A 27,633-nucleotide genomic window follows, 5' to 3' on the forward strand; every position below is an offset into this window, starting at 1 on the left:
AGGAGATGATCCATTAACATTTTAAAGGCATAAATCTCATGCTTAAGGTGAATGATTTGTGTTACATCAGTGGGTCAAATTTTGAGAATTTAAGAGAAAAAAAGGAATTTAGTTTACTACAATAAAAGACTTAATACCATGTTTGCATTTTCATCGTATGGAGGCATCCCTTTATCTCTATTTTCCTGGAAAGAAGCATTTGTGCTATTTGGTGGAAGAATACACAATAGAGCAATCTCTTTTTGTGTATTGCTCAAGTCAAAATGGCATTCGGATAACTCATTTATTATAGGCATTCTTTGCCAGTGTGCAGTGTATCCGATGAGATTCAATGTTCAAATGAAATAATAAAATGTGTGTTTTTGTTCTGTAACAATACGAATAATAGTTCTTTCAGATAATTTTTAAAATCAATAATTAAATCTCTCTCACATTTCCAGGTTCTAGTAGAAGACAATCTGTATTCTAGTCAACAGTGCTGGAAAAAGAGGAATGAAGACAGCCCACGCGGTGGATTCAGTACTTACTAGCCTTGTCTTCTCTGTAATGAAGTAAGGCCTCTGTCTCGCTTTTCTCTTCAATGACTCCTAGGTCAGCACAGGGTCAGGGAAGATGTAAGACATATGAAGTCACCTTAATATGATTTATCTTCAAGCATGTAACATGACCCTCCCATTCTTGTGATTACTTATGCCACATGAAAAATTTACTAGTTGTTTTTATTTCTCCTTATAGAAAAGAGATAACCAAAGAGGCAGACTCCAGGGAAAACACGGCTAACATATACCATTTTCTTTCTTTCATTCTTCTAATAACAGTAATAGATTTCATTTGATTTTATGAGAACATTTAAGTATTGCTATAACAAATGAAGTAATTTATACATTTTGACCTATTATTGCATTTTAAATACTATTTGTTCAAGGTCAATGATTCATTTGGTTTTTTTTTTTTTTTTTTTTTTTGAGACAGAGTCTCACTTTTTTGCCTGGGCAAGTGCCATGGCATCAGCCTAGCTCACAGCAACCTCAAACTCCTGGGCTTAAGCAATTCTTCTGCCTCAGCCTCCCAAGTAGCTGGGACTACAGGCATGCGCCACCATGCCCAGCTAATTTTTTCTATGTATATTTTTAGTTGGCCAGATAATTTCTTTCTATTTTTAGTAGAGACGGGTCTCGCTCTTGCTCAGGCTGGTCTCGAACTCCTGACCTCGAGCGATCTGCCTGCCTCGGCTTCCCAGAGTGCTAGGATTACAGGTGTGAGCCACCGCACCCGGCCTTCATTTGGTTTTTAAAACTGAACTTCTAAAACTTAATTAACCTGATAATAATGAAAAGAGAGATGATAGACAAATGTATTGAGAAATTTTTGTTGTATTGTTATTATTGTCTTGAAGCCACAGGAAAAGCAACTTCAGATGAGCATACAAAAGAGCATAAAAAGAGTACAAATATCAGACCCTGCAATATCTGGACTAAAAACTACTTGTAAAAACTCCTGGTTCCCAATTAAACCAAATTGTTCTGTCTACTATTCTCCGAAATCCTCACCTCTGTGCTTTTACTCAAATTATTTCCCCTAGTTAAATGTCTTCCTTCTCACTTGCCCCCATCTAAAATCCACAAATCTTTCAAGCCTATGTCGAATGGCACCTCCTCTAACCACCCAACAATCCCTCCCCCTCCTGCATCTGCAACCGTGCCTCATAATCAATGGTGCACACTGGTAGGGCGAACCAGCCTGCATCCATTCTGATTGGTTAGCTATACTTATTGACTGGAACTCATGCGATATCAAATGTAACTTTTAAAATTTTACTTCTGCTACCCATTAATTCAATGAATATTCACTAAGCCTCTGCTAGACACTGGGGATAAAATAGTAGATAAAAATCAATCCAGGCTTTACCCTCATAAAGCTTATAGCCTAGTAAGATTTTGTTCACATATTTGGCCATGATTTTACCTAATAAAATGCTTTGGGTAATTATATTTATACATGTATTAATCTTCTGTCTGTAATTATATCTCAAGCCCTTATAGTGCAGTCTCGATTTTTGTATCTGACATAATGCCCAGAATAGGGCTTACAAAACACAGAATTAAAGAAAACTGGAAGAACCACTAGAGAACCATTAAAAAAGGTGAATTAATAGGAAATTGACAGGGAGAAGGCTGGGAGAGTCAAACCTAAGTCACATGGCGAGGTATTCTGAATTTGGCGTGGATGCAGAGAGACAGGAACACTTATACACTGCTGGTGGGACTGCAAACTAGTGCAACCCCTGTGGAAAGCAGTATGGAGATACCTTAAACAGATTCAAGTAGACCTACCATTTGATCCAGCAATCCGATTATTGGACATCTACCCAAAAGAACAAAAGTCATTCTATGAAAAAGACACCTGTACCTGAATGTTTATAGCAGCACAATTCACAATTGCAAAGATGTGGAAACAACCCAAATGCCCATCAATTCATGAGTGGATTAGTAAAATGTGGTGTATGTATACCATGGAGTATTACTCAGCTATAAGAAATAATGGTGATATAGAATCCCTTTTGTTCTCCTGGAGAGAGTTGGAACACATTCTATTAAGTGAAGTATCTCAAGAATGGAAAAATAAGCACCACATGTACTCACCAGCAAATTGGTTTCCCTGATCATCACCTAAGTGCACATTTGAGAATAACACCAATTGGGTGTTGGGCAGATGTGGGGGGTGGGGGGAGGGGATGGGTGTATACCTACATGATGAGTGCATTGTGCAGTGTCTGGGGAATGGACACGCTTGAAGCTCTGACTTGGGGGGATGGGCGGGACATGGGCAATATATATAATCTGAACTTTTGTACCCCCATAATAAGCTGAAATGAAAAAAAAAGAATTTATTGATTTGATGAACTTGAAGAAACCTCTGATTCAAAATCTCATGAGAGTCTCTGCCAAACTATTTCCTTCACTTGCTAGTTTACATTTTCCATATTGTCAGTAGCTTATTTAGTAAGAGATTTCAGAGACAGATTTTCAATGAATCTCCTAATTTTTACACATAGAAAAATGAGCCAGAAGGCAATTCAATTTGTTCAAGAACATATCAGCTGACTAATATAGGCAAGCAGCAGCAGCAGCAAAACTATGCTTAAACTCCAGCTTGTTTTTCTATAGGGCAATGAGCAGAGGCATTAAATTACACTAATGAAGATCAGAGACAAACCTGATTAATTAAAACATGCAGTCATGAAACAGAATAGAGTCCAGAAACAGATGCACACATATAAAGTCATCTAATTTTGAAGCATAACACTTCTGAGTTGTAAAAATCATGCTTCTAGTCAGCTTAGGATGTCCAGTCCAGATAAGACAGCACAGACTTCATTTCTCAACACTCCTCCCAGCTACGTACAACTATAAAATCTGAAAGTATGCAATAGGCAACCAAAGAGGAACTCTGAAAGGCAGTAAAACGGAGGAGAACTGGTTTGGGCTCCCAGGACTGGAGGAAGAACAACACAGACACAGTGCATTTTATGTCCCCTGTCCCCCACCCCAATAGAAGGAAGTAACCCAGCCCTGGCATTTTTGGACACACAACCTAGCAATCAAAGAGACAGCCCAAGTAGTTTTATTTCTCCCCCAAATCAAATGGGAGTCCCTCCAAAAAAACAGGCAAAACTAAACAATCCCAGTACCATCAGCAAATGAAATCCCATGGGAGCCTGGCTAATATAAGTGGCCAGGGGAAGGCCTCTCCTTCCCTGATAGGCCTAACACTCTTCTCTCTCATTAAGAGATTCTGAGTCAGTTGGGTATCACCACAAGAACCCTACCATAAGAAAGGTCCTGGCCTGGGAAGCCTCTTTGCTCCCATGGACCTAAGACTCCCCTTCTCAGTCCAGAGTCAGTAGGGTCTCCAGGAGAGGATATATACCACAACAAGCACCTGGCCCAGAAACAACTTCATTGTCAAGGGCCTAACACTCCCTTCTCTCATGGAAAGACATCAGGCATCTGGCCTGAAGCAACCCATTCTGCCCTATCCAGCAATACTAGTAGGGGCAAGTGTAAGCCCTAGTGGTACCAGAAAACCAAGCAGACCAAAAAACACCAAAAGGCTCTGAAAATTAAACTGTCATTGGATCTACAGCCCACAAAATCAGACCAGGACCTGCATGCTAAATGCAAACAGGATGACTGCTTGCTAAAATGAAAGATTTAAATAGGACCCAGCATCTCCTAACATGACTAAATTGTCCAAGGAACAATGAAAAAATAAATCACTACTCATACTAAGAGCTAGGAAAATCACAACTTGAATAAGTAAAACCTTCAACTGATATCAACATCAAGATGAATCAGATGTCAGAATTACCAGATCAAGGATTTAAAAGCAGCTGTTATAAAATCTCAGTCCAAAAAAAAAAAAAGAAAGAAAAGAAAAAGAAGTAAAAACAGAACCAAATGGAAATTTAGAACTGAAAAAATGTGACAAATAAAAAACTAATTGGATGGGTTCAATAGTAGAGTGGAGATGGCAAAGGAAAGAATCAGTAAAGTTGAGGACCAATCGCTAGAATTCATTCCATAAGAACAATGGTGAGAAAATGGACTGAAAAACAAACAAACCTGAACTTCACAACATGTAGGACAATAACAAAAATTTCTGACATTTGTATATTAAATTCTCAGAATAAGAGGAGAAACAGAGTAAGGTTGAAAGAGTATTTGAAATAAAATGACTGAAAATTTCCCAAGTTTGGTAAAATATACAAACCTACAGATTCAAGAAGCTGAGCAAAACTCAGTCGGGAGAAACCCAAAGATTTCACACAAAGATACATCATACTTAAACACCTGAAACTAACTACAAAGAAAAAGTCTTGAAAGCATCCAGACAAAAATAATGCCCTACCTATACGAGACCAATTCCAATGACAGTGGATTTTTTTATCCGAAACCATAGAAGTCAGAAGGAAGTAGCACATTTTTCAAGTTCTGGAAGTAAACAACTGTAAACCACAAAATCTATATCCAGTGAAATTACTTTTCAGGAATGTAGAGGAAATAAAGACATTCTTAGAAGAGGGAAAACTAAAAGAGCTTTTGCTTATAGGCCTACCATTAAAGACTGGCTCTAAAGGGAGTTCTTCAAACAGAAAGAAAATGACAGAAGAGGAAATCTGGAGCATCAGGAAAGAAGAAAGATCAACAAAAAGAACATAGATGTGGGTACATGCTACATACTATCCTCAAGAGTTTTAGAAATCATATTTAATGATTAAAACAAAATTATAATACCTTCTGATATTCAAGACAATGATATTTAAAAGTGAGGAAGGTTAACAGAAGTATGGTTTCTATGCAAAGTGGTAAAGTGATATATATATATATATGAATATAAATGCCCACAGCAACTACTAGAAAAACTACACAAAGAGTATACAAAGAGATGCTCTCAAAAACACCATAAGGAAATTAAGGTGGAATCCTAAAAAATATTCAAGTAACGTGTAAAAAAATCAAGAAAAGAGAAATGAAGGAATGAGAAACAGAGTGAATAATAGAAAACAAAAATTAAAAAAATGGCAAACTTAAGCTCTAATATATTAATTATTACCTTTACTTAAAATTGTCTAGATACACCAATCAAAAGACAGATTGGCAGAATGTATAATAAAACATGACTCAAAGATATGCTGTTTACAAGAAACTCATTTTGAATTTAATGTCATAGGTAGTTTGAAAGTAAAGGGATTGAAAGAATATACCATGCAAATATTAATTGAAAAAAGGAGTGGCTATATAAATATCATATAAAGTAGAAATTAGAGCAAAGAAAATGACCAGAGACAAAGAAAAACTTCACATAATGATAAAAATGAAAATTCACCATGAAGAAATAAGGATCCTAAATGTGTACGCATCAAACAACAGAGACTCAAAATACATGAAACCAAACTGACAAAGCAGAAAAGAGAAATATACAAAATCACAATCACAATTGGGGACTTCTAAACTCCATCTTAACAACTGACAGAACTACCTGACAGAATATAGGCAAGAATATAGGAGTTCTGAACAACACACTCAACCAATAGAATTTAATTCATATTTATAGAAAAACAATCTTAGAAACACGGAATATAGAATTTCTTAAGTGTCCATAGAACATTTATCAAAACAGATCATATGTTGGGCCACAGGACAAATCTTGACAAATTTAAAAGACTGAAGTTAAACAGAATGTTCTCTGATTCTAATGGAATCAAACTAGAGATCAATAAGAGAAAACAACAGGAAAATCTCTGAACACATTGACGTTAAACAACATGCTTCTAAATAACCCATAGGTCAAAGAGGAATTCTCAAAGCAAATTTTAAGAACATAGAACTGATGGAAAATAAAAATACAACATATCAAAATATTTGTGATGCAGCTAAAGTAGTCCTGGCAGAGAAATTTACATTAAAAAAATGGTACATTAGATATGAGGAAAAACCTCAAATTGATAATCTAAGTTTGTACCTCAAAAACTTGGAAAAACAAAGAGCAAACTAAACTCAAAACAAGTAAAAGGAAGGGAATAATAAAGATAAGAGCAACAATTAATGATACTGAAAATAGAAAAACAAGAGAAAAATTCAATTTTTAAAAGTTCTTAAAAAAATAATCAACAAGGTTTATAAACCTCATGCAAGATTTACAAAAATTAAGAGAGAAAATACAAATCACCAATATCAGGAATGAAGCAGGGGTTATCACTACAGACCCTAAAGTTATTATAAGAATAATAAGGGAATACCCCAAACAGCTTTACACTTCTAAGTCTGACAATTTAGGAGAAATGGACCATTCCTCAAAAATTACAAACTACCTGTGGCAGCCCTAAAATTGAGGCCTACTATGTGCTTCCTTATCATCTGATGAAATTGGGAGGGCATTGAATGGTCTAAATGCAAGTTCCCCTCTGCACTATGACCCTGTGGATAAAGTCCTCTAACAACACTCCTTATCAAGAGGACCAGGCATGGTTTCCATTTATCACTGAGTTGCAGGTTTCACGTTCCTGCTACCCCACAGATTATTCCAATGAGCCAATTACATCCTCCTGTGGGAACCACAAAGCACCTCATCTTCTTAAAACTAAAAAGCCTGCCTTCCACAGCTGTTGGTTGTTCACTCTGTTCCTAAATGCAATCCCTTGTGTCTTTGTATGGCATATGGTATCCCCATCCCATAGGATGTGAATAAATGTGACTAATGAGCTGTTGTCAATCTCATCTGTCCAGTGCAGAGGAACTGGATCACTCATATATTGCTTATCAGAATGTAAAATGGCACAGCCATTCTAGAAAATGGTTTGGGAATTGTGATAGGACCCAGCAATTGCTCTCCTGGGCATCTATCCCAGAGGAATGAAAACTTATGTTCACACAAAAAGAAAACCTGTACATAAATGCTCATAGCAGCTTTATTCATAATAGCCCAGAATTGGAATTGATCCAGATGTCTTTCAACAGTGAATGGTTAAGCAAACTGTACGTCAACCCTATCGTGCAATATTACTCAGAAAATAAAAGAAGCAAACTATTGATACAAACAATAACTTGGATGAATCTCTGGGGAATTACGCTAAGTGAAAAAAGCCAAACCTAAAATGTTACATATTGTATGGTTCTATTTATATAACATTTTCAAGATGCCAAAGAGTAGAAATGGAAAACAAATAAGTGATGGAGGAGGAGTGGGGGATGTGGGTTTGGTAGCAAAAGGGCACCAAGAGAGATCCTTGTGGTGATGGAATTATCCTGTATGTTGACTGCAGCGATCAATACGTGAACATGTGATACAGTTGTATACATCTAAACATATGTTTAAGTATAAGTAAAATTGGATGAGTCTGAATGAGATCAGTGTCAATATCCTGGTTATGATAATGTAGCCAGTTTTAGAAGATGCCAATATTGGGGTGAACTGGGGAAAGCATTCAGAGGATCTGGCTTTATTATTTTTTACTACATTTGAATCTACATGATCTCAAAAATATTTTAATTAAAATAAGTTTAAATAGTACTTTCAAGAAAACTACAGTGGATGTAAGAGAAGGATTGATTTCTTTTTTTTTGTATTATTAATTTCAAAATATTGGGATATGAGAAATCTTTACTCCTAAAACTACAAACAAAATAAGTTTAGCTTTTTATTTAATGTAAAGCTTAGTCATATCCATTGTATCATCTGATTCTTACTGGTCTTTTGAGTTAATGCTATTATTAATTCAATTTTATAGATAAGGAAACTCAGGCACATAAAGTTGAAGTTTCATGCATCATGACACTGTCAGTGAGTGGGCCAGTCAGCACTCTAAACCAACTCTTCTGATTCCATATTCTATTCTCTGTATCTCAATAATGTAATCACTTCAGAAAGACTTTCAGATATTACATTGTGCCAGGCTCATCAATAATGACATTACTCATCATGAATAATATCATAGATGGAAAGACTGTAAGAGACTTGGTTTGGATTTGTGGTTTGATACTTTTTTGAAGTCAATGTTCCCTTTTCCAACAAAGCAGAGAAAGAAAAAGACAGTTATTTGAGTTTTCTGGTAGCTTAAATAAATAGTATTTTATTAACTATAAACCTTTAAATATACTGGAAGTTAAAAAATCTTCCCAAATAAAACACATTGATGTACAAGAATGAACAATTTTATAATGAAAAGGAAAGAAACATTACTGAACAAGTATGCATAAAGGGAGGCAAACTGATCTGATGGTTCACGGACTTTTTGGTTTGATGCAAAATGTTTTTATTCTTGTTAATTCTTATACTTGAATTTAATGAAGTTCAAGTGCTAATTTAATGAAAATGCATGATAGTCTGTGAATCCTCTTTGGGTGTTAGACATTCTGATAAATGATAATGAGCTTTTCACCATAATAACCACTTTTAGGATGTTATTCTGTATAACTTTTAGTCAAAACAGTTACTAAGAAACGTCATGTAAATTTTACTGTGAGCCAGACGAATTGATTTGATTTCACTCCCGGTTGCTTTAGCTAGCTGAGATCTCATAGTGGTGGAGAAACAAAACGTGAATTATAGCTGTGAAAAAAAAAGATTACTATCAGCAATCTGAGTTATTTCAGGTTTAAATGGAATTCACACATTTGACATCCAATAGAATAAAAAGTAATAATAATTTTAAAAACCTTTGAAATACTTTAGTAAATTTTGTGTATTTCCTAAAAGATAAAAATAATATGATCTGCCTTTATCAGAAAATTTCTGTAAACTTACAACTAGGAAGTGGTATCATGAACTAGAAATTGTAGCTCAACGTGTCAGAACCAACCTTCCTTCTGTACTATCAATTGAAATCAATGCAGCTATAACTTTTTTATTTATTGACACGCAATTCCTTCCAAAAGCATTTGAAGTTGGCAAAGCTAAATACATCTTCACCTTACAAGGGGTAACCATCTGACAACTTCTTGAACTGAGTAAATTTGAAAAGTTGTAATAAATTTAGAAATAAAATAGGGCCCAATGCCTGAGTTCACCAAATTAAAGTAGCTTTACTTGGCAAGAATGCTATGTACTCATAAATCAAAACAATTTTAAATTATATAAAAGGTTCAGTGATACCATTGCCACAACATGAAAATAGAGATTTTGAATCTCAATGTTTATTCTGTAAATGCCAAAGTAAATCTACTCCTCTCAATCCCGTTTTCTTCATTCAAACTCACCTACCTCCCTATGACATGTATCTCTGCCCTGAGCTTTGTCTTCAGTCTTTTCCATAGCTCTAGCAGCTCGACACTAGGCCAACTTTAATAAAAACAAACTGCGGTTGTTGAAAAGTTTATGAGCCTAGTACTATATTAAATCATTTTATTCTCAAAAAAATCAAAGGATGTATTGTAATTTTCCATATTTTACTGATTAGCTAACAAAGACTGGAGAGGTAAGATAACTTTCCCAAAATCACATAGAGAGCTCCATGCCTGGATTGGAACCTAGGTCTATTTGTTCCTTGATCTTTCTTCTTAATTTCTGTTTTCTGAGCACCTGAATTGGTTCTGTAGTGGGGGTTTTGTCTTTCTACTTCTTTTTTCACTTAGGCCTTTCCAGGATAGAGCCCTGCTATCTACTGCCAGATACCGGTAACAATGACTGCCCCTTCCAGAATCACCCCTTCATGCCTATCTATAGAAACAAAGGAGTTTGTGGACCCCATGAAAGGCCAAAGCCATACTGGCTCCTTGTAAATGAATCAGTATTCAGCTTTAGGGATTTGCATAAAAATTAAATATTACCCTTTTCCTTAGGTATACAAAGTCAATCCTTAAATTTTTTAAAAAGAATTATAGCTAACTTACTAAATAGTTTCAGACACCATTGCTTTTTAGCAATTACCTTAACGCTGGTATTTGCTATATTGGATTACTTGTTTAAAAGTTATCATATATGGGCCAGGAAGTAGCTCACATCTATATTCCCAACTACTCAGGAGGCCGAGGCAGGAGGATCGCTTCAGCCCAGGAGTTTGACGTTGCTGTGAGCTATGATGATGCCACTGTGCTCTAGCCCCAGCAACAGAGCAAGATTCCGTCTCAAAAACCAAAAACAAAGTCATCATATATGATTGTTGCTGTAGCAGTGACATTCCTTTCCTGCATACCCAGATTGAAAATTGGGTTCTTAATGATTCTTGTTCCACTCAGTTTTTTCATATTATTCCAGTAGATCTGTGTTTTTAAATCTGTTCATTCGTTCTGTTTATTATTATATTTTTAGGAGGAAAACTGTATCTATTATTTTATTACTATCCCAATTTTTAAAAATTCATAATTAGTCTCAGGGCATATATTTTTGTTCATCTCTACAAACAAGTAGTATAGCTGTTAAAGGTCAAAGACCATGTAGTATCACCTGCAGAGTTTAAAGTGGAATTCTTTTGCATTCCCCGTAGCACCTAATTTAGGGCTCAACATATAGCAAGGTTTGGGAATTGAGTTGCAATGAATGCATTCTTTTTTTTTAATGCATTCTTTATCAAATATCTTTTATTACTCTGGGAATTTTAAAGCAGATATTATTATTTTAGGTGATGCCTCATTTTCCAAATAGCATGCATTATAATGTCACATGTGTAATTTCCCATCAAAATATTTTTTAAATAACCACATAGAATGGAATGTCATTGAAGAACCCAGAAGTTTTTAAAATTACATATGTCAAAGAAACAGTCATTGTAAGTCATTGACAGTTCCATTTAAGCTATTATTTCTAATTAAAGGAATAGATAATACACACTTAGTTGCTTAAAAATAAAACAAACAAAGAAGCCAAACAAAAAGATTACTGAAAAGGAAAACAAACATAGCACTAGATTAGGTGATTTACCTCACAAATGCCCCAGGTATAAGAAAAATCAACCAAAAAGCCTTAAAAATGTGGTACTTTTTTTCAAACTCACATGGCCATTGTTCCTCTTACTGCATATCAAAAATAAATTATTTTATTGGAGGTTATCTAAATGAGTATTCTACTTTTTCCCATATTTCAAGGAGTTTTTCACACGGGCTTTACTTGGGGACATCCGTAAATCCCATCACAGTATTTAAAAGTCAATGGACTCAAATGACCATTGATTGTTTAACATGAAGCTCCTCCCTACTCTCTTAGGGAAACCCTCATGGTACCTGCCCAACACATCCAGCAAATTACTGGATTGGGCTTCCGTTGACTGTTGTGGTTCTAACGTAATTGTTTTATGTAATTGATAGTTTGCATCACCACTATGAAATTCTGGCCTAAAACTCTAAACTCTTTATTAAGCCTACTTAAACTTTAATGCCTATAATAGAAGGAAATTGGCACTGTGATTGAGGACAAGAGCAGAAATCAAAATGTGTGAGTTTACAGGTGCTCTTCCAGTGAATGTATGAAACTAAATGTTCCAAAATCATGTCATTATTAATTTTAGATGTTAATTTTAGAATACTTGTCCCCATCTTAAACATTATTTTGTAATAACATAAATGGTATGATCCTGTTTAAGCTAAGTAATTCTAGAATTAGAAATTTATATTTTGTGTATGTGTGTGTTCCAAGGCTGCATATTGAAGTGTATATTTAAGGATAACCAATAAAAAGCATAAAAATGTAGAACTAAAAATTTAACAGGGAAGACAAAATGCAATAATAAAAACATTTGATTAATCCAAAAGAAGTCAGGAAAGGGGAAATAAAAAAATACCAAATAAAGAACAGATGAGACTAGTAGAAAACAAATGCAAGATAATCAAATCAATTATACCATTAATTAATTTAAGTGTAAATAGACTAAATACTCAAAGACAAAAATAACACACTGGATGAAAAAAACTAACAAGATCCAACTATGCACTTTCAACACAAAGACACAGATGGGTTAAAAGAAAACACCACAGCATTGGCACAAGAATGGGCAAGAAAGGGAACTTGAAGAGATGGTAACATTCTAAAAAAAAAAAAAACAAAAAAAACAGCTCTGAGAAATGAGACAGGGAGTTGATAAGAAATAGATTTCCACTGGATTTGAAGGCCAGTTTGAACTTGGAGCTCACATGTTTTCAGAACTCAAGTCTCTTATAATAAGCCCAATACAAAAACAGTATTGTAAAGAAAAAGTGAAGGATGTAAAATTAAGACATAATAAAAATATTTTTACTAAAATTCCAAAAGTGGAAACTCAGGCCTCTGATATAGAAACAATTCTCCCAAATACAATGTTGTTCAAACATTTTACAGTTTAAATGCAGAAACATTTCTGATCACATCTTCACGTAGTGCGACTTAACTATTCCTAATGAAAATATCTTCACAAGAAAACATAAAACAATGAGCAGTTTATTCAATCTAGTTTTATTACAGCCACATCATCAAACACATAAAAGGGTTTTTGCCCTTGATTAATAATAAGCAATTTTGCTCTACTTAGAGATAAAATAATTATCTGGATTTACATTTAGTTTCCCATCCTTCATTTTATAAACAACAAAATATAACTGAATTATATAGCACAAAATAGTTTAGTCCCAACTGCATTTTAAAACCTTTCAGTTTAAAGAAATTACAAATTTCATAGCTTTAGATATAAGTTGCTAGAATTTATCCACATATCATATATTAACTAAATGATCACAGTCACATAGATTTTTGTGTTGGTTGGGAGAAATGATATTGTTATATTTTCTAAAAGCTTTGCATTCCTCAAATCAAGTGAGAAATTAGAAAACTAAATAATTTTATTTCTAGGAGCTTCAGATATATTTCACAAGAGCAGTAACCAAGAGAACATAACTGCAAAATATCTTCATGTCAGATATGTTCTCTATGTCACTTACTGAAAATCTTGGCTCACCATCAGCTAAACTTGGGCTTGATACCAAAAGGTAACCTTGACCTAGGCTTTCTGCCATAAAAAATGTGAAACATTCCTTCACTCCAGAGCATTTAAGAATATTGCCTATTTTTTGTGTTTGAAAATGGCTTTTGACAGCAAAGTCAAAAGAACAGCTATAAGCACTAGTTTTGTACATAGAGACTATCTTCTGTTCTGTGGCTATTTGTGCTTAGAGACTATCTTTTTTATTTGTGGCCATCTATAGAGCTATTATTATTTGTACTGTGTCTTTACTTCTCAGTGCTGAACAAAGTATACTCATGTTTGATTCTACAGGATTATCTCCCTGAAGTTGTTTTCCAGAACCTCATAGCTAGGTCTTATTAATTACTTAATCTCCCTCAGATTTAGTCTCATCATCTATAAAATGGAAAAGTAATGCTGATTTCATAGGAAGTTACAAAGATTAAATATGTTACTATATCTAAAATATCCAGTAGTCAGATCAGAACTTGGCACATAGAAAAGAATCAATAAAAAGCAAATCATTTCTTTGTTGAAGATTGTGTTAAAGACATCTGAATGGTTCCTGGCTTTCAACTCTTCACTCCCTTTTTCTCTGTCCAAGTGAGGTTGAAGCATATTCACCAGGGAGTAGAAGCCTCATTATGCGCTCGGATGATGCTCAGTTTCCTCACTCTCCAGGTTTAAGTTCACATTCAGGTTAAACCTCAAAAGTAACCCCACGGTCTTAATTAGCCATATTCTACCCAAGACCTTCCTTCCTGTAGATGAGACCGAGGCATCGGGAGCAGGAGCTACTTGTCTTTGGGTCGGAAGCCAAGCTGCTCCTCAGTCTCCACGAAGCTCTAATGTTATGTCTCGGAGATGCCTAGAACTCTACCCGCTCTCCCTCAGTTTCTTTCTGGGATTCCATTCCTTCTTGACGTGCATATGTGGAAAATCTTTTCCCTGTGACTGAAAAATAGGAAACTGTTTAACAAATATAAATGAAATAAAATAAAATCTTAAAAGGAAGTATACAACAGCAGTAAAGGAAGGGCCTTATGTCACAGCTGATATATGAAGCAACATAACAGCTCCGAAATGCTGTGGATACAGCTGCATTAGTGGAAACGGGGTCCCGAGCATGTGACAGTGTTAGGTGTTACTGTAGCCGCTAAATGAGAAGAACAATCCTGCTCCCCCGAGGCCTTACAATGCAGCAGTGCTAATGGGATGCATGTGCCAACACGTTTAAGAGAGAGCATATGAAAAGGTCTCAAACACAAGGCCATGGGAATGCAGAAGAGGGAATGACTAAAGCGCATCAGGAAGCCTTCATGGAGATTGTGTCATCGGACATGGGTAGAATTACATTAGGTAGAGAGGATGGGAAGCACATAACGCCTAAGGGAATGAGCATGGGAAAGCATAGAGCATATCTATCACATAGCATCGACTTTTATGTGAGCACAGGAAATCAGGAAATCTGTAGGGGAGCAGTAGGAGATGAATCCAAGTAAAGCCAGTTGAAGATTAAAGAAGTAAGGTCTTGAATGTCAACATAAGTACTTTGATTAACTTTAAAGACAATGGAGAGCCATCAAAAATTTTTGCTTGTGGACTAAAAAGTGACTCTGTGTTTTAGGAAGATCATTTTGATGGACACCAGTGTATCGGATGAGTTGGGAAAAGGAAAATGAGTCCAAATTGGAAATTTTAATAACTCAGGCAGAAACCATGAAGACACTACACATGGAACTAAGAGAGGAGGTGGGAAAGGCAGGGCTGAGCTAGAATCTATCTGGCATCTAGATAAGATGTTGCTACAAGGTGATAAGCCTTGGTGACTGGGAGAAAGGTGACGTCCTCCATAGAAACTAGGAAATGAAGAGAAGTAGCTTGCTTTGTCTCTGTGAGAAACTTGGGACTGTGCATCTGCTTTTGTACCAGTGGAGTCTGACTTGATAAAGAGAAAAGTGAAGGAAGCCCTCGGACTGAAGGCTAGGGAAGAATCAGTCCTGCAAATTGATTTGGAAGTTTTCTCTTGGGCAAAAGTTGAAGCCACATATTTGGTAAGATTAGTGACAAAGTAATTTCATAAAAAGGTCACTTCACAGTGTCCTATCCCATGGAGATCAGGAACAATGAAGACTGAGAAAGGCCGATGGAGGGATCAGGACAGTGGGTGTCATCTCAGAAAGGGGGGAACCAGATTGCCATGCAGCATGGGACCCTCTCTCAGGATGCTGGGCTGGGCTTCCTCCTGGTTCAGTGGTGGTACCAAGCTCTGTGCTAGGGCGTTCCTGAAAGTCATGGTGTTCTTCGTAATTTGATTCCCAGTTCAGAGCAACTCTGAGCATTTTACAAACTGAGTAACAGCAATCGGTGGTTGCTGCTCTTCACTCTCTTACTGAGAACAGAAGGCATGGGAAGGACAGCAAGCACATCCCCACAAATTGACCAGGCTGAAGGTGAATGATGTCAGGCTGAACTAACAAAATAAACACCCTCCGAACTGTCAAGAGACAAAAGTACAACACATTTAGTTATAGATGGAATTGATTTTTATTCACGATTCATGAGTTGGGGAAACTTCCATTCTACAAAATAGAATGAGAGTTCCCAGTGGGCAATGGCAGAATAGTGGGTTTTGTAAGGTAGGAACAAGGGAACAGAACAGTAGAAAAAAGCTGATTAATAAATGTCAGGTTATATCAGGTTACCTTTCTGTAAACGTTTAAAGCAGAGGGGACTTCCTTATTATCCTGACTCAGGTAAATTGGGATCTCCTGTTTTCAGGAAAAACTGGTCTGTTTTGGGATCTATCTGCTTCCTTAAAGTTTCAGTTTGATTATGTGGCATTTAGAAGGAGTGACTCCATTTTGGTTTGGTCTATGTCTGTTGGGGCTGACTGCAGGAGCTCAGGCCAGAACAATGGCCTCCCATAATTTTTGTTTAACAACGTCAATGCCATGAATAAAACAAACAAAAAAGCCCTCACATAATTTCAATATAATTATGGAAAAAGTTCCACTTGGCTTATATCTTTGGGTGAAAACCAAATATCATTTCTTTTGCTTACAACTTAGAGGTAAAAACATACTATGTGAGTTTAACAATAATATTTAAAATAAATTCAAATTAATATGTGCACATATACAATTATCAAGTTCATTTTCCAGCCAGGAGTACCTAGGGAAAGATACTTAGTTTTGATAACTTCTGATTTTAAATTTGGTGAATGTATTTTTAAACATTTCAAACATGAATTCAGTGGTTGAATTATTTAACACATACCAAATATAATCACTACAGTTTTTTAAAAAAAAGAAAGTCATTTTGTGAATGAATAAAATCAGATTTATAATGTTATAATAGAGAAAAATCACCTTTTAAAAAATTCAAAAATAAATAAACATGCCTTCCAGTTTTCTAAATGTCTAACTCTGGATATGAAATTGAGTAGAGACCTACAGCAAAAATACATAAGCCATTGAATTACAGCATTACTGACTACTTTTGATAAAGTTGACATTCCCTTCCTAAATATTTCTAAATCCATATCTATTTTTCTGAGCAAAGAGAAATGATTTTTTTGAAATGTAGTTTCCTGAAAGATCAACTTTTATTTGCCTATCACAGAAGATAAAAAGAACTAGACACTTTTGCAGAAGAGGATGCTAAAAACCCATGATTGCTCAACTATTCTAAAGATAAATATTTACATAATACATTATGGTTTTAAGCACTTTGATATAAATTCTTATTGGATCCTTATATTAATCCTATGTGCCAGTTCCTGTTGCTAATTTCTTCTAAAGATGAGAAAACTAAAACTAAAACATTCACCCATGATTACAAAGCTGCAAAGTATAAAAGTTGAGATTTAGATTCAGGTTTATTAACTCTAGTGGTCATCGGGTAAAATTACCGTTATATATGAAAGAAACTTTTGGATAAACCCAATTCTGTATTATGGGGCAGATACCAATTCGTATTGTGTTCTTCCCTTTGCAACATGGACAGACATGCACTTGAAGTCACATACATCTTGATGATGAGAAATACAGTATCTTTCTATGGTCAAATTTGGATACACAGACCCCCATTATTATTAGTCTTGAACCACAAAGAAACATATTTGGTTCACATTTTGTGCACACATTTTGCACCCTGTAATTAGGTTGGAGAATTCACTCATTTGTGAATTCCATGCTACATGAATCAGTCGTGAGGCTTTCCTATATAAACAGATAACTGGAACATGTTGTAACGGATGCTAGAGTGACCTGTGTATGAAGCAATGAAAGAATATAGGTGCAGAAACAGAATATTGTATATGGAGACAAGGGGGAGGAAAATTCAGGAAAACCTGCGGAATAACTTGGCACACACTCCCCAAATAAACAAACCAATAAAACCATCCCTGCTACAGACGATGAGGCTGAATCCAAAGCTGTTGTTCCTCTTCTCACTCTGTGCTGAGGCGTCTGAAGGTAAAAATAAACAATTTCCAGCTATTCTGCTGCTGAATGGTTTTCAAAGAATCCTGAAAAACGGAAGATTTTGTGTAAAATAATATCCACAAATTATTTTAAATGGAAGGGACCTGGGCTCAGTCCACCAGGAAACTAAACTCTCCCAGTGGTATTCTTCATTCCAGGCCACCACCCCTGGGAAGGAACAAGGGAAACAAACACACCCTCTGTTTTTAAAGCCATACCTTGCCTGCTGAGGCTTCCCTAGCTAGGCTCTGTGACAGCAGAATTTGGTGTCACTTGTTTGAGACAGGTGGGTATTTGCTCAAGGCCAAGAGAAATCACAGTTCAATGCAGACCAATTTCTACTAATTAAGTCTTTATTTATTCATCCATTCATTTCTTTATTTTGTTCTCATTTCCATTTAGCCAGGAAATATGAACAGTTTCAAAGTCAGTTGAAAAGTTCAAAAAGTCTAATAAAAATAGGCAGAACTGGATGATGGTTTTCATAAATGAATGAATGAATATATAAAATATTCTCTTGGCCGGGCGTGGTGGCTCACGCCTGTAATCCTAGCCCTCTGGGAGGCCGAGGCGGGCGGATCGCTCGAGGTCAGGAGTTCGAGACCAGCCTCAGCAAGAGCAAGACCCCGTCTCTACTAAAAATGGAAAGAAATTATCTGGACAACTAAAAATATATATAGAAAAAATTACCTGGGCATTGTGGCGCATGCCTGTAGTCCCAGCTACTCGGGAGGCTGAGGCAGGAGGATCAATTGAGCCCAGGAGTTTGAGGTTGCTGTGAGCTAGGCTGACACCACGGCACTCACTCTAGCCCGGGCAACAAAAAAAAAAAAAAAAAAAAAAATTCTCTTTTGAACCCTCTGGTTACACATCATAAGAGTGAAAATCTAAAATGACCAGAGTTGCATTCTCCAGTTAGTCTCAGGGGACCTGAAGCATTATTCTGAGACACAGAAAATATTTTCTTGTCACTTCAGAAACGAGGGCAATGAAAACTTCCTTTTGGTTCAGTGCCCACAACATTCTCACCACTACAGTGGATGCACATCTATCAAGGCACCATCTGCAAACAACATGACCATCAAAGGAAGTACCAATACAACTGCCGGCAGCTGCCTCTGGTCTCCTGCCTGGATCCCTTCGCTGGGAGACAGCCAGCTTCCTAAACTACCTACTCCTGGAATTTAGATTCCACTTCTCTATGAAGCAGGAAATGTTTTTTATTGATTTAAATCAGCACTTCAAGTCCAAAACCAAATGGTGTTTAATAAACTGTTGTAAATGAGGTGGGAAATGGTTATACCCGAGTGTAGTAAAAGATTATAGAAGTTAGAAAATGTGGGGGCATGGAGCTGATGGAGCAGAGAAATCTTTTGGAGTTTAAATGGGAGCAAAAGTCTACTAAAAGGGAAAAAGCCATGGTGGGGGGGAAGATGGCAATGATAAGAAAATAAAACTAAGATAGTCTTATTGCTCACAACATTGGAAATTGACAAAAGCGTCACTTGGTGTGTTACAGTATTGGGCAGCTACTGCTGAAATCAATTAGACACCGCATGACTGTGGGGCTCAGGGGCCAGCGCTGTGGCGATCAGAGCCCACTCTAATAAAGGTTGATAATAGGAATGTTGCAAAGGCTGAAAGCTGGCCCTCACCTTCAGGTACCCCAAATGATAAGACAGAGAGTTGCAAAACTAAAAATGCAGTAGCGAGGGAAAGGGGAAAAAAAGTCAACATTATGCATGCTTTGCTGAGTTAATATCAAACTGTGTATTGTGTTGATTCTTCTTCTCTCCAGATTTCTCTGCTCATGGCATTTGATATTTGTGCATGGGGCATACTCAGCACCTGCTCATAGTGCAATACCATAAAATTGGGAATCTTGGCTTTTGGCCCCAAACAGGAAGGAGAACAGTTAGGCGAAGTGTGTAAAAGACCTAAGGTGTCCTGTAGTATATTCCAAAATTATTGAATGTGTCTTTAAGAATTATGAAAAAAATAGATTAATCAGAAAGCCCTTGTATCCAACCAGTTGCCAATTTATTCCAATTTTGCTTCTTTATTTTCCCTTCTTTTGCATTTTTATGTTTATTTCTCCAAGTCAGGCTTTCACTCCTTCACTTTTACGTTATTGCTTCTAACTAATAAAGCTTTGCCTTACATTAAGCCTATACCTTATTGCCAGATGAATATTTCTGACGCTCTCATCTGATGTTCTCCTGCTCAAAACTTATTTTATGTGTGCATTCCAATTGGGACTAAAAAAAAAAATTCTTTAGTGTCTATTTTTAAAACAGAGCAGCATGCCTACACACCATTAATGTCCAATAAAAGTTTTACCTCTTGTAGCAAATGACCTTGAATTTGCTGGGTTCAAACTGACTTTGCTCATTGCCACATTCCTGGTACTCAGTTGCTAACCATCACTAGACTTTGTGTCTCCTTTGGCTTGCATCTCACCCCTTGGATTTGATTGCAGATTCTGCTTTTCCTGGTTCGGCATCCAGCATTCCCTAGCAGAGCTCCCAGATACTTCAGAAAGATAGACTGGTATGGGATTGTGGGAAAACTTTGCAGAAGCCACCAAGGATGTTCTGCCTTTATAGCTAATACAAGTTTCTTCCTGATCTCTTGAATTTACTTCACTGTAGGAAGCACCTATTATCATGGGAAAATTATTATTGTGGTAAATGATAGTATTTCCAATTGTTCTACAAAACTTCATTACTGTATTGGACATCCATCTACCTACAATTTGTGTAAACTTGGTCACAGATGATTCTAACTTCATTGCAATATTCTGTATCCAGGAAATTTTAGTGTTGTAACATTTGTATTATGAATTGGAAGTTTTAATTATCTGATGTCATTTGACTTACAAGAAATCACTTGGAAATGAGTTAAATACTAATACATTCCTGTAAGTAAAATGAAATATATAACTATGTATAAATATATAATAAAATATATAAGCCCATTCATGTAATTTCATAATATATATTATACTATAATTATTATAATACATAATAAAATGTATAATCATATAAATATTTTATTCCTTGGATTTTTCATTTCAGAGAGTAACTTTTCCTACCCTGTTTTTATTGCTGAAGTTTTTACTACATGGAGCTATTTTTATAAATGAAAGTAAAAAAGAAAAAAAAGTAAAGATTGCAACTACAAACTAATATAATTGACATAAAGAATTACCATCTGTTTAATGTTCGCTGTGCTGCTGGACTGGCTGTTTCATACACTTTATGTCATTTGTTCCTTGTAAGTACCATTGAGTACCCAATATTCCTCCATTTCTCAAGAAGAGGGAAGTTAAGATTAGGCAGTTTAGTAAATGAAAGAGCAAAGCTTCAAACTTTCTGAATGCAAAACCCATGCCCTTAACCAATCTGGCATCTTTATTTGTCTGTATAATTATTTTTAAGTCCACACGTGGAAAGATGTTTTATAATAGCTAGACTCATTGCTTCAGAAAGGAGGTCAAGGCAACATGGAGCGTCATTGGTTTAAATGACCTCCCTCTGTGGTACTAAACTGTGGCAAAGCCCCTGATATATTACTGTAGGATTTTTATTGGAAAAAGTATCTCATGATTACTGTTTCATGGAGAAAATAATTCTTGGATAAAAACCAGGGTTTAGAAAAAAATTGTTTGGTTCTAAAAAGTGCATCAACCTTAATGCAACCCCAGCTGTGGGACCTGAACAACAGATGTCTGAGATCCCTGAAGACTTCAAAATAAACAGTGCTGTAAAAAGGCAGAAGGAAAAGGAAAACGTATGATATAAAGTTTTATGTCTGCTATCACAATGGTTGATAAAATCAACTACATTTGAACAAGTGTCGTCAAAATACTAGCCTCAATGGACCATTACACGTCAACCTTGCCTTGAGTTGGTAGAAATTAGAATTGATTTTCATTATTAAGTTCCTGAGTTAACTGATGCTGTAAAAATGGAGACTGAGTAAAACATCAGAGACAAACTGAGGTTTACACAATAATATTCTATGTTTGCTAAATTTCTCATTTGAGTTCTCACTCACATCCCTAAATAACTAATAACAACTAAAAGTTGCATAGCCTAGGAAGGAAATATTGTCAGGTGTTCTCTTTGCTTACCAATATCCAAAGTAGAGGAAATGAGCTTTAGTTGCATCTGGAAGGATTAGGTTAAAATGATTGGTAACAAGGGGAAGGAAGTCTATACATTAAATATAAAAAAGAATTTCTATAAGAGATAAAGTAGATATAACTTTATACATGTAAAGTATATTTAAGACTTTTCCATGGAAATGTTTTAAACAGGTCAGACTTTGGTTACCATGATTCTTTTGGATAAAATTGAAAGTTTTGAGAGCAGACAACCACCATATTTGATAGCCAAGGACCCTTTCTGACCCAGAGCCTCATGTCATTTCTGAGCTCCTCTTGTTGTCCACGTGAGAGCCCATCCTAAAGGCAGGAGAAGCAGAGGGGAGACGTGTCACCTAATTTACGAGTAAGAAACCATACTGGGCAATGATGATATCTCCTTAAGTGGTTTTCCTTGAGCCCTTCCTCTTTCAGATATTACTTTAAAAAAGAAAAAAATAAAGTACCATACATACTTTTATTACTTTTTTCAAAAAATAAGCTTCATACAGCTGTAATTTGAATTGAAATTAAAAAGCTATAAATATTCCCCAAAATCGGGAAAATAACTTTATTGAGATATCAAATATTGGAGCTTTACAATCACATTTTTTTTCACCTAACTTTTACTTAAAGTGCTGTTTAAATAATACCTGAATATATTACAGCATCAAATAACTAAATAATTCAGGAGAAAAAACTACCATTGCAAAACAGAATTACAGATTCATTTTCTTGCATTATGAAAGCCAAGGAAAAATCACTCCCCACAAAGAAAACCTGACCTATGATCTTAGTCTATGTGTATTATTAATGTCATGATGCCGTTGTCCCATAGAGAGTAACATTTGGCTGCTATTTGCATCATTATTATTTAGCCTTTATATAACACATTCATCTTTTGTTAGGTTTAAAAGGTCAATTGTGACCTAAGATTTTTCCAGGTTTCCCTTTCTTCTCTTCTCTTGAATTCAGCAAGACATTTCTTTGGTTTGCTGTAGTCTTGAAGGATTCCATGCTGAGGAAAACTGAACACTAAGGATGCTTCAAGGATACGTGTCTTGTCGGCCCTGCTGATTTATACGTTGAAAACATGTGTCTTCATCTGATTCAGGACATGGCCCCGCCTTTGGCTGTTCACCGCCAGCCTCTTCAGACACCATCTCAGTAAATATGAAGAGCAGGTGGAATGTGTTCAGCCCAGGTTTTGCTTTCCAGAGCGGGGGAGGAATTGGCCTCCTTTTAGCAGGTACAATCTTTTGTTGCTGACATTCATAAACTGTTTAAGAACTAATCTTTACAGGACTTGGCGTAAGTGGCTTGAGTTCTCAATGTGAATGTAGCCATGATCATATCGGTTCCCGTCCCTCTTTGTCCTGCTGCCTTAATCCCACCCAGTCATGCCATCAATGGGCACTAGACTCGGAAATGTTTTAGGAATTCTTGCCCAAAGCAACAGGGGCCTGATTCCAGTATTATGGCTTTCCAAGCCTGGGCAGAATCTAGTGCTCTGTGTATGCAACAAATTGTAGGAAGATGCATCTTCTCTGTCCACACTCCCCAAGCTCCGCCTTCACCACCACCTGGTACATTTAGCTTCAGCTCCAGCTGCCTGTTGAAAACGGAGGCTGACCCTGAATCCTAGCCTGGACAAACCCATTAACTCCAACGGAGCCAGTGAACACCCACACTGACCCCACTTAGTAATTCTTAAATAAGGTGCCACTTCTTTGTTCACAAACTTGTGTCTCCACAGAAGACCTCTGAGTGAGTCACTGTGTCTTCTGCCCGCCTGTGCCTACCTTTCCACAAAGGTAGCTCATTTGTTAAGACAGAAAGTTGGCCACAGGGCAGAGATGATTGTCTGGCTTCAGGCATAACTAAGTACTCCTGTCTGCATCAACAGAGGAACATCTTTACAACCAAGTTCTAGCACGAGTTTTAAAATCAACTAATTAACACCAAGACCTTCCTCCCCGCCACACCTGACCGCTGTCATCAACCCAAGCCTTTGCTGTCCTTCCTTCCACTTCTGTAGTCTCATTCGAGTCCCCAGGTTCCCAAACCCATCTGTGTTCTTTCGAGCTCCTAGCCATTTCCTTCCACCATGCCCACCTTCCGCCTTCAAGCCCTTCACCCCACACTCAGAAGACCCTTCCTTGCGTATAATGCAGCCCTTCCTCAGGATGCTGCCTCACCTTCCCTCCCCTCTGTACATCTTCGTCCTGCAGACAGGTGCCTGTGTTCCTCACGCTCTCCACTGTCACTTCTAAACAGATCCTCCTTCTTCCCCCGCCACAGGCTTTTAGCCGGATTATTACATCTGATTCTTGCCTCCTCCCTGTTGCTGGGATTTACTTACTTCCCTTTTGGCTCCCAGTTGGAAGCAACTGACCCAGATTCTTTGAAAATTCTCCCATGTGGCTTAAAGCTTTGGCCCTGCCCCTATTCCCACATCATCCTGGATGACCTAACTGTCCCCCTGAGGATACAGCCAGCATCACAACCTCGCAGGCACTTGCTTTCTTCCATTTCTTTCAGCCCCCCACTCTCATGGGCACCCTAAATGTTGCCATCCCCCAGAACTGTCCCCTTTCTGACACTTTAAATTTCAGCATCCCACTCCTGGCTACCTTCTCTATTTATTTCTTGTTCCCCTCTCTGACGACTCACTCTTCACTCCTACTGAAACTGTCCATTCCTGGACATCTCCCTTCTCTCCCACTCTATCAGCAACGCTCTGGCCTTTCCTCTTTGTCTATTTAGACTGGACTCCTTATAGTTGCCAGCCAGTTCTGCTTTTCCTATAAAACTTTAGCCTTAGATGAATCTGAACATCAGACTTTTGTCATTATACCCTTAACTGATAAATCTTGCTAAAGAAACTCACAACTTAAAATTTATGGCCTCCTACCTCTGGGCTCTCATCAAGCACTGAACACATAATCCATCAGAGGCTGCTGCTTTACCACATACGTTCCATATAGTAGTTTAAAAAATGAACTCATTTTATTGAAATTTGGCTAAGCTTGAATTAAAAATTTATTGTTGACGTTCCTTGTGTTGACTTTCACAAATACTGTTTGTGATACTTTTAAAACCATAAGTATATAATTTTTGTGTGTTTAAAAATAAAAAGACACCATGCTATATCGGGTATAATATCTCCTAAACCAGGGTGGTAAATATACTTCTTTTGCCTGCCAGTTTCAATGCTCGGAGGGCCAGTGACTCATTTTTATTGACTACCGGACACCAGGTGCATAATTATGTGGTTAACAAAATTTAGGTACAAAGAGTTGGGTAAGACTGATACTTCACTGCTTAGAACAGCTTTCTAAGCAGGGACTGGCTGACAGGTATTCAACCTTTAGGTTTCAGCTTAAACAGAACTTCTGCAAAGATTGTCCACCTCTAGGCTTAATTAGATGTTCTTGCTATTTGTCCCCCTCAACTGTTAAATAGTCTCTCTTCCCCCGTAGCCTGTAAGTTCCCCTGAGAGACCTGCCTGTCGTGCCCACCACAGTATCCTACGCTTAAGCACCTAACACCTAACAAGTGCTTGATAAATATTTGCTGAATAAATTAACTCTGTGGTCCCATTCTGCATGCCTACACCTGTTCTTTACATATTCTTCCTGTTCTAGCCAAACTGGGCCACTTGCTGTTCCCCTAAAGACTCTGCACATCTCAACTTTCATACCTACAGACTTACAGTGCATGGAATTGCTCCCTTGGAACACAAACCCAACATGTTTGATTTCAAGCCTGTATTCTTTAATGTCCATTTCCAATTCTACTCTCTTTAGGAAGTATTTACCAATCCTCTCTTCTCATTTGGAATTCCTGAACATTTTATCACTTTCTTCTATGTATTTTTAGAACTGGAAGGGACCTTAAATCTGATTTGGTCCAACTTTCTAATTCAACACATGACAAAACAGTCTCACAGCATGTAGGGCTTTCTCCAAGGTGACTCTCCTCAGTTGAGGACCTGAGCCTGGAAATAAGTCTCCTGTGTCCTTTCCACTACATAATGCCACCTTCCTAAGGCAGATGGCCAATGTCACCATTATCAGGGAAGAGCTCTAACTCATCTGATGGATGTGTGGGTATCTATTATAATTAGTATAAGTGATCACAGTATTACACAGATTACAATTTTAAAAATCCTGTCTAATTTTCAGAAAAGAATTACTTGTGCTTACTCAATGTGGGGTTTTTTTTTTTTTTGGTAAATTAGGATATTCATATATGAGAAATGTTCACAGTGAAATGCATCTGTATTAATGAGTATAACATTGAAGAGCATTTCTCACCTTCATGCAACTTAAATACACTCACCCAGGTTCTAGAGTTTTATTTTTACAAAAGCACTTTAAAGCCAAAGACATCATGGTGCTATTAATCTCCAACGAGAAGTTTTTATGAGCTCTTCAACCAGAATCTAGAACTGAAATAATTTTCTAAACTAAACTACAGCTTTCCACTTTTATGGCTGAAGCATTTAGCAGAGGTTGAAGAGGCGTTTGTGCTCCAATATATTTTGTCTGTGACCTCCACAGTACTTTGCTAATTCCTGATATCATCCTGCTGTCTGCTCTTCTTTTGGTTTAACCTGTTAACATGCTTTTTTGTCGATATGCCCATTATTAGTAAATATTGATGCAGAGTCCCTTACAAAAGAGAACATAATACAATAGGCAATGTAGCATTGCTCCAGCAAGTCCTTGTTTTTTTGTAATTTCTGAACATCTTAGCATTCACCCTGCCTGTTCTTCTTTACCAACCCCATTTAGCAGAATCATGCTCATCTTTCAAGGCCCAGCCAAGTTCACGGCCGACTCAGAATTCTTACTACATCTGTCAGCGCTGATGGCTCCATCTGCTGGATCCCAGAGATGGATAGACCTTCGGAGCAGGAGCAGCATGAGTCGCCATCAATATTTTGAGACTGGTGGATCCTTCTATTGCTGCTACCTATTTTGCTAAAGTGCTAAAATAAAAAAAAGATCTGCTAATGCTGTGTAACCAGTATTCCAAGATGGGGATGGCTGACAGTCTGGAAATTTCTAATACTTATGAAGTTAGCAACTTGCTGCTATTAGATGAAATTTTGAGCTAAGAAGACTTAAAAATTGAATTTCCTAAAAATACTTCTGATACACAAATAGACAAGGATAAGGGTTATTTTCCAAGAAGTTGACAGGGAAATGAAATTATCCTGAAAAAAGGGAAAGACAATGTATCAGTGAAAATTAGCCTATATTAAATGCTACTATGTGTCAGGAATTATGTTAAGCACTTTATGTCATTTTATTTCATTCACACAACCATACTGTGAAAGAGGGTAACTTGAACAAACTATCTGGTTAGTTGGTGTCCGTACTGACTGCTGGCCAACAATTCTGGAATGTATGTTTGTTCTTTCCCCTACTCCACACTGCCTGCATGGAGATGCAAAATAGACTATTTTCCTAGAGAATCAACAAATACGGACAATGTGAGAATTGTAGTGACAGTGATTTTGCTATGTGTTTGTTCCTAACCAGATATATTAATAACTGCTACAA

The 27,633-nt window shown here is 36.8% G+C and overlaps 1 long non-coding RNA gene across 7 annotated transcripts in view; it reads left to right on the forward strand.

The window, feature by feature from the left end:
• LOC123644698 overlaps window positions 1–27,102 on the forward strand; it is a 67,402-nt gene extending 40,300 nt beyond the window's left edge. For 4 of the 7 annotated variants that reach the window (XR_006737225.1, XR_006737224.1, XR_006737223.1 and 1 more), the window contains 5 exons: window positions 441–551; window positions 20,991–21,189; window positions 22,235–22,427; window positions 23,062–23,309; window positions 26,860–27,102. This is a non-coding gene — a long non-coding RNA (uncharacterized LOC123644698). The remainder of the gene's footprint in view (window positions 1–440; window positions 552–20,990; window positions 21,190–22,234; window positions 22,428–23,061; window positions 23,310–26,859) is intronic. The other 3 variants (XR_006737227.1, XR_006737228.1, XR_006737226.1) reach the window with 3 other exon arrangements.
• The last annotated feature ends 531 nt before the right edge of the window (window positions 27,103–27,633 follow it).

Source organism: Lemur catta, chromosome 9, assembly GCF_020740605.2.
Source record: "Lemur catta isolate mLemCat1 chromosome 9, mLemCat1.pri, whole genome shotgun sequence".
NCBI lineage: Eukaryota > Metazoa > Chordata > Mammalia > Primates > Lemuridae > Lemur > Lemur catta.